This window comes from Geospiza fortis, unplaced genomic scaffold (assembly GCF_000277835.1).
Source record: "Geospiza fortis unplaced genomic scaffold, GeoFor_1.0 scaffold192, whole genome shotgun sequence".
In the NCBI taxonomy this organism is placed as follows: Eukaryota; Metazoa; Chordata; class Aves; order Passeriformes; family Thraupidae; genus Geospiza; species Geospiza fortis.
The window spans coordinates 8,644,811-8,653,920 of record NW_005054315.1 but is presented as its reverse complement, the minus strand read 5'-3'; positions in this window follow the sequence as shown (position 1 = coordinate 8,653,920).

The window sequence follows — 9,110 nt, the reverse complement described above, 5'->3', positions numbered from 1 at the left end:
AAGGCAGAAATGAGAATTTGAGCTGAAAATAGCATGGAAAAAGTGATTAATTAATCAGTTTTTAGATAAGTTAATAATTTCTCAAATAAATTAATGTTGCTTTTCTCACCTCCTGCCTTTCTTCCAGCATCTGCACAGCATCTTGTGCTGCAGTGTGTTATAACTGCAGTCTCTGCGAGGTGTTGATCACATTCCCACAGGGAGATAGAAGCTGAAATTTGAGCCCTTTTAAAGGATATGTGTAGTGCATCCAAGGCACAGGGCATTCTTTATAGAGATGGTGCAAGTACTAGGACGCAGAAAATTAGGCAAATGGGTCTTGCTGCTAGTGGATAGCAAATAACAAGACTTGTGGCTGGATCGGTGTCCCGGAGCACCAGGGCCAGGCTGGCTCAGCCTTGCCAGGCACGTTCGGGATTCACGTCCGTGGCACTGCAGCCTGGGGAGCTTCCAGCAGAGGGCTCTGCCAGCTCCATCCCACACGCTCTGAGTATGGATGTGCGTATGGATCTCTGGCGCTGCAGCCTACAAAAGTGCTGCAGGGTATCCCGGAGGGCCTGTGTTAATGAAAAGGCTTGGTACCGTTCACAGCTAAAGAAGTGTCTGATAAACTATGGACACTGCAGGCTCCCACATGGAGAGAAGGGAAAATACATAGTAGCTGTTATTTCTGAGTAAGATGCAGCTGCAAGAGATCTTTACAGAGATGTTTAATTGACAAGCTGACAGTTCCAATGAAAAAGAAAATTGTTTTTTTTTTTAACTTTTCCATATGTGTGTACATTTGGGTGTTTCTGCAATGGTATTTCCCCCAAGGGCCCCCACTCTCCCACAGTTAGTCTGCTATCCCAAACCTTCTCTGTTTGAGCATACATTCTCTCAAGATTTGCTCTCAAACCCTATAACCTGAACCAGCAGCGTGCACAAACACAGTGTGTGTCCACACCCTTTCAGTAATGGAGCTTTGTAATGCTCCATGTAGCTTTGTGAAGCACAGGTAAGAGACTTTTTGTTCCTTTTTTGTGTAGGGAACAAAGAGACTGATTTAATTTGATTGCAAAATTCAGATTGGAAAGTACCTTTCTGGTCTCTAGTCCAACCTCCTGCTCAACACAGGGCCAGCACTGAGGCCAGATGAGGTTCCTCAGTGGGTGTTGAAAGCCTCTGACAGGGACAGCTCAGCCTCTCTCCAGGCACTGCTGTTTTGTGCAGCTGTTAGACTTGTGTATTGACAGATAAAACATAAGGCAGGTAAAATCTTCTTAAGTAGTGTTACAGCTTCCTTGCAGCATTAATCTGCTGCTTGAGAAAAGAAACTGCAGGCACGGATGAAAACTCTGGATATTCTTATGATGTAAGATAAAAATTAAAGGCAAAAGGTAAATTACATTTTGGACTATTAGCTGTGTTATCTTTTAAGTTTTTTTTAGCCTTAGCTGGAAAAAAACCCCATTGCGAGTTTGTTCTTGTTCCTGGCTTCATTGTCCTGCCCCATTCTTATTGTTTCTGGAGGAGAAATTCAGAATATTTTTAATTAGAAGCCAAGTATGAAATCAGGGCCTCAAATCTAGTCATTACTCAGAGATCTCAATGTCCATTTTTCTTATAAAACCTGACTCTCACATCGCCATCATTGGCATAGTTGTGTGTTCTGCTAATACCCATTTTGTCCTAGGTCTGGACAGAGTTAACTCCTGCATTATAAGAGTAGATCCCAGCTGGAAAGAGGGTGAAAGAAACACGTAAACAGAGGTGCTATTTCATCAGTAAATAATACTTCAGAGTTGCCAGGAGAGGCAACCAGGAAAGGTTACTTTTTGTAGGTGGGTATAGAACCACAAAACAAATGGAATGGAGAGAGGAAGGGGAGAGGCCACCCTTACTCCTTGCAACTGAAAAATGTCATGGTATTTGCCAGGTTTCAAAAAAACTGCTAGAAGGCTAATCTTATTCTTCTATTCCTTTTGGTGCATACTAAGGAATATTATTTGACATGAACATAGGGACTGGGATGTGTTTAGCTTTCTGTAGTGCTTACAGCAATATCATGCTTGACTTTATATATGTGAAGTGTTTCAAAGCTGACAAAACTCAACCTCTGAGGTGCTGTTCCTCTGTCCAAGATGGAGATTTTTTTTCTGGATTCATCATCCTGTATAAAATCTCTGTGTCTTGTGCTAAGTGCTCTTCAGTGTCCCATGGCTCGCTAATCTTATGGTACTGGTTTGCCAGCCTGAAAGTGAGACAGCAACATCACCACACCAGATACCCCACTACTTATCCAGAGCTCTTTGTTGCTTACAGGCTGCTGGTGTTCATTTTGGTCCTCAGTCTCAGGATTTACCTCTTTTGTGACTCTATGAAGAGGACACAAGCACTTCTCATGGCGCAGGCAAAGCCAGCAGATGTCTGAGAGGCAGACATTTGGACACAGAAGAGGAATGCCAGCCCTACTTCCTTGTCTGTCAGAGTCTTAAAAAAACAGCACAGCTGCTGTTGTAAAGGTGACAGTATGCAGAAAGCAGGATTACTGCTGCTTCACAGTGTTTGCAGGTGCAAGGTGACTGCCCCTCTCCTCCCCAGCTGAATCAAGGGTGAGAAAATCCATTTCCTATAGGGATCTCCCCTTAATCCAGAGGTAGTAAAGCACAAGTCTGAGGGGGCTGGAGCTGTTAGAAAAGCAGATCCCATGCATGCAGCAAATGTTTAGGGATTTTACAGATGAGGCTACAACTTGGGAAACAAGCTAGGCAGAAATGTAGGCACGAATAATGAAGCAAGATCCCCTACAACCCAGGCCCCTGTGGTGCATAAAGTATAATTAACCTGATGGTAGTAGCTGCAGCCTACAGCATGCTCAGTTTAAAAAGGTGCTTTTTGAAAAAAAGACTTTTTATCTAAATGTGAAATAAGAACAATTAATCTTTTCAATCCCACAGGAGTGCTGGGAAGCAATCATCAGTTTCACAGTGTAAAGCAGTCTGCTCATGCACTGATGCTCACCCAGGTCCTTCCCTGGTGCTGGGAGCTGACAGCCTGGTCAGCATGGGCTTTAGCCTGGCCAAAGGCTTGGTTGAAAAGGCTTAGGGGGTTGCCTTTCAACAGGGTTCCTGCCACTCTTCTGACTCTGCTTCAAGGGAAGGATGAGATTTATGTTTTTAAGAAGGTTGACCATACCTCTGTATTCCAGTGGTCACCCAGGCCGTCGATAGTCAGCAATCAATCACATCTGGAGCAAGACCCTCACCATTGCCAGCTTTTGCCATCTTGGCCTGGTATTTCTCCATGTTCTTCTGCCATCTTCTCTGAGGCAGGAACTTCTACAACATGACGTGCATGACTTTGCCTTTCATTTTAGAATCCAAACCCAGTTTTTCTAAAGGTCATTATAGCTGAGCTGACACTTTGAATCTTTCTGAATCTGTTTAGAGTGAAACAAGGATAGAACTGACTAGTTTTACTGAAGGGTACCTTAGAAATCAATACACAGATAATATAAAAGACTTTTTTCTTCAGATTCAGAGGGCATTTCTCTAGCATGCAGCTTGAAAGTGAGATGAGTCTTGTTTTAAATCTAAGCCTTTGTGTGGATTAGTCCCAGATTTAGTCCCTTTGAATTTAGGACTATAATGGAGAAATATTCAGAAGTTCAGGTTTTCAGGGAAACTCTCAGTGGAGAGAGAAAAGTAGGTTCAGAGGTTGGATGCACCCAGCAGACTTTCATTTTTTCTGTGATGGTCTTAAATGTCATCTCAAAGGCAACCCTATTCCCAACAGAAACTTGTGCCTAAGTAGGGTCTTTGTTGATTGATTGTGAAAATATCTGCTTGCTTGGCAATGACTGACAGTCATAGACCAGGATCCATAAGAGGCATGAGCCTGTGCATGGGTGTAAGGGGGGAATGAACAACAGAGTTAGTGCCCACCTACACAGCTCACACCATCTGCTTTCACAGTTGTCCGCAAAGCTCCAGTTGTGTCAACATTCAGTATGTTCCCATAACACTCTGAACAGCCTTAGAACACGTGCTGGTTTCAGCTGAAACCAGCACAGAGCAGTCTTTACAAGCAGATGTCAGGCCAATGCAATATGTGACTCATGCTGTTAAAATGCTTTCAGATCCCTGACTGAAACCCATGGCATCCTTTTGATACTAGTGCAGGTGTTTGTGCTAGCAGATGCAGTCATGGTATGTATGGCCTGCTCTGGAGGGGATTACCTCTTAGTCATGCTAGCTCATGTACCCTGTGAACTGGTGCTTTGTGTCCAATTCATCTCCCCTAATTACCTAAAACTTAGCTGTCCTAGTCTAAGCTTGTGACTTGGGCTGCCTGCATGGCCAGTGGGGGAAGGCATCTCAAAAAGGCAGGTTTTCTATTCCAAAATGTTAAAAAAAGTAAAGAAAGAAATATGAGAGTCAATTGAAATCCTACACTATTTATTGGCTCCAGCTTGATTTTCCATAGCTACAAGAAAATCAAACAGAAACATCCTTCAATTACACCCATTACAATTTATCTGACTTGCAGATTGTTTGACTTGCAATTTATCTGCATTTATCTGTTGTCTTAACACACCATTGCAGGAGGGAAAACACATAAACATCAACTGAGAGGAACAATTCATCTAATGGAATACAGACTTTGGTACAGTGAATCGTTTACAAGAATATTAGACAAAGATCACAGACCTGACATGTTTGCTGCAGGATGTCTCCCCACATTCTCAATGCACTTCCTGGAGACAAATGGGCTTTGTATCTGCTGGCAGTGTTCTGGAACAGCTGGCTCCGAGCATTTCCCACCCCCGCTGGTCTTACAAGAAACAGAAACACCTAACAACTTGTGCATCCTCCCAAACACAGCAGGGATTCTGTTCTACAGCAAAAACACAATTAGAATTTAAAAAATGAAATAGCTTTTAATTTAATTTTAAGTCCCATTGCTAGGAACCGTAGAGGAACTAGGAGGAACCTTGTATGAAAACGGCTGCTCCCCTTCAGTTCTTGGAAGCAGTAACATGCTGACAATGGGAAAATGGGCTTCTGGATTTAATGACATTTTTGCAGGCAAAGATCCAGGAACAATAACATGACCAGAGCTGCAACTGCTGAGCATTCGGATAGGCAGAGACTATGCCAGGCCCCTGTTGTTATCCCCTATTGCACAGGAACAACAAAGGCCAACAACCCCAAATTAGCAGGCAATGTGGGTTTCCAAGCTACTGTAGCTGTGCAGCAGTAAGGAAAACAGCCGCTGGATGGCAGAACTCCCGCGGCAGAATCCATCCCGACCTGCTTCTCCCCCACGGCAGATTTTGAGGGTGTGAAATGCCGTTTTGCTCTTTCAGCAGCTCTTTCGCATTTTTAGCGGGGGAATTTGTCCCGTGTCATTGCACTGAGAGATTCTGTAAGTTTTTGCTGTGCTGTTGATAATTCCCATAGAGAATCAGCTGCACAAAGTCACAGCATCTCATGCATGGGGCTCTTCAGGTTCACAATTACGACTGAGTGTAAAGAAGGTTGAAACAGGAAATCACATCTGACAGGAAGGAGAATAGAACAGATGTGGCTCAAAACAAGTGATATTTAAAAAATTCAAAAAACAGCAAAGGTGATTCACAAACCACTAATCTCCAAATGGTCTGTGCTACTATTCCCTTATTTCTGGGGCAGAAACATAAAGGATGTACTAGTTTTCTTCCTCTGCATCACAGTAATTGAGGCACTCCCATCATGAACAACTTTATTCCCTGTCCATATTCTCCATACAAACCTCCTTTGCCACATCTAGACAGTTTCACCTGAATTCCCTGGGACTTTATTTATACTCAGCTAGCCCTTCAGCCTCTACCTAGAGCAACCTGACAGCTCTACTACTGAAATATGTTGTGCATGTGGTAAGTGTAGGACATCCACCTGTAGTACATACCACAAGGGTCACAATGATCCATTCAATATCAATATCCATGATCAATTAGCAAGCTCTTAATTGATAACAAGAGTTGCAGAGGAGGGACAATTTGGTTTACCCAGAAGCCAAGCTGCAGGGCACTAGACCAGATCTAGTATCAGCTACTCTTCACTCTTCTCTCATGTGTCTGGCAGGAAGGAATAATTGCCTCTGGCAATTAAATGGTTCAGGGCAAACATCTGTGGGATAATCTGGTCCTCTATTATGGCATTTATGGCTCAGGCATGCAGCTGTGTCTTTTTAGAGTTTGTCTTCATTTCTAGAGGAAAGGTACAAAAATATGCTGCCAGGATTTTTATTATTACAACAGGAATCTATAAAGCTTGTTTCTGTAACTATGCACGCACTCAAACCCCTTTAAAAACTTTGTTAGTTTCTTGATCTGAATCAGCCAAGGGATGGCTGAATAAGCAGGGATTTAATAAAATAAAACCTGATTTAAAGGACAAAAATTAGTCAAATTTCTCCTTGCCTGCTTTGGAACAAGAAACCTTTCCAGTTCTTGGAAATTCAGTGTTTGTGGAAGACTGAGGGCTGCAGCAGTAGAGTCTCAGGTCAGCCACATCCTCACTGTGTGGGTTTTTTCATGTTCTTGAACATTTCTTCTAATTGCTAATTAGCTTAATAAGAGGTGGGTAAGAAATGAGTGATCCTAGTTATGCTTTCAGGGGAGAAACTAGGCTGACACAAGCTTCCCAAGGCAATCAAGCCCATTTGAGCTGTAGGAGGTTACCCAACCCGTGTTAGGAAGGCACAATGCTCTGGATGCTGGGAGAAGGTCTGTGTCCTGAGGCTGCAAGATGGCCTCGTGGGGAAATGCAGGGATTTGTAGATGGATGAGACATGTGAGGAACTGGCAAAACATGGATGAGAGGTGCAGCATGGAAGGGGTGGGCTGCACCTGAGCTGTAGCATAGACAACCAGTGTCGCTGGAAATTGAAGAGCTTTTAGAGGAACATTTCCACTAGAAGCAGGGGAAAGCTGACAAATACAGAGGAGTATCTAGTCTGAACTCATGTGATCTGCAAGGTGAACAAGGCTGATGTTCAGTTTACCTCTGAAAAGAACACAAGGGAAATAAACAGCATGATCACAATAGGTGAGAAAGATAGAATAGAATACAGTGGCAAGGATTTGGCACATGAAATATTAAGCAACAAAGCAAAGACAAACTTGCAGGTGTTTTTGTACAGTTGCTAGAGACTTCAAAATCAAGCCAGAACCCAAATGCCTGGACCAAATGACAACCCTGACACAGAAGATGTCTCAGAGTCTTGCTGGAGGCTAGAAAACCAATGAGATACAGCACTGCCAGCCTTACAGGAACCACTGAGTAGGATGTGGAGGTGTGATGCTGTATCTGAAGGATAAAAATGTTACAGCATAAAAATATTACAGAAAAAGAGAAGCACCCTAAAAACCTGTGGGTGGAAATCCCAGTTGCTGCTGATAAAAATGCGGTAGTAGGATTGTACTATCATTTTGAGTTCTGTGAGAGTGGTCAGTGAGGCCAGAGGAGCAGTAAATGTGGGATGGTGGTGTGAGTGGGAGCCTGCATACTGGCTGGATCAGGGCCTCATCAGGATGAGGTGCAGAAGCAGAATTTTTAGTTGCAATAAATTCCTGCTTCTAGGATGAGCTGGTTGAGGAACCCACAGAAACAAATGCTAGAGAGAGACACAAGGATTTTGTGGAGGGATAGAATGTAAGAAAATAAAGACAGTGCAGCAGGTAGTCTCACACCTGAGGAGTTGCAGCTGTACTAATCACCAAAGATTAGGAGCAGGCCTGCCCTTAACAGGGCACAGCTGTGTCCAATAAGATGAGTGCTACAAAAGAGTGGGTTAGATGGGTGAGGAGAGAGCTGGAGCTTGTTGGTAGTGCTGTGAAGAAGGAGTTAGGGCTGCCAGGAGCTGCCCATGAGAAATCACCAAGAAGGTATGGGAGCTTTGTAACAAGATGACAACAGGATTTTGTTTGAGGGATGTTGGTGGGAAACTGCTCTGAGGTTGCAATCCTACAATGTGATCTCTTTTAACACTGAGTGGGGAAAAAAGCAGGCCATGTGCATCCAATCTGGGAGTATTTAGTTTCCAGGAAGACAATTAAATAACCTGAGGCAAGCATTAGAAACAGTTACCTCCAGCTGCAGCACTGGCTCCACAGGGGTCCCTGGGGCCACTGGTTGGTGCCTGTCCTGAGCAGTGTAAGAAGCTCTGTCCTGGGGACAAGGTGCTGGCTAGGAAACCCCAGCCCAGTTTTGCAATGAGTAACAAAGCAGAACAAACACAGTTATTCAGCACTGCCTTCATGTGATGGTGTTTCTCTTTGTTTCTGCATATCTCCGGGAGATAGACACGGACACGTGGCTCAAACAGATCCAGCTGCAGCATTCAGAATCAGCCATTGCAACAATCTGCTCTCCCATGTAGCTTAGGGCTCTGACCCAACAGGGACTCGGTTTTGACAGCGTTTTCTTGCTGCTTCAGTTACTGCTGAAAGAGGTCGTTTAATTGGTCCCTCTGCCTGGTTTCTATGAAAACCAGTCATTGCAGCTCCAGTCTCCAGGCAGATCCCTGCCTGAGCCACAGGGGGATCAGCCCATGCCACCTGCAGCTTAACAAGTTGATGAGAGAGAAAGACTCCACCTCACACTTGCTCTTTGCTGTAGGAAGCACATTTAAATAAATTTCCCAGTCGTAACATCAGTTGTAAAATGAAATCACAGGACCCCAACAAAGAAGGTTTTTCTTCCCTGTCTGCAATTTGTTTTCCATTTGTTGACTGCTGATTCTGATTGAGCAGTGTTAGCTTGGAAAGGTCCTTTAACAACACATATTGCATTTCCCCTCTCTACAAAACATGACTGCAAAGAGAGCAGGTTTAGATTAGACATTAGGAAGAAATTCTTTACCGTGAGTGTGGTGAGGCCCTGGAATAAGTTGTCCAGAGAAGCTGTGGATGCCCCATCCTGGGAAGTGTTCAAGGCCAGGTTGGATGGAGCCCTGAGCAACCTGGTCTAATGGAAAGTGTTCCTACCTATGGAAGGGGAGTTGGAACTTGGTGATCTTTAAGGTCCTTTCTAACTCAAACCATTTTGTGATTATACATGATCTACAGCAACTTTTACATGTTG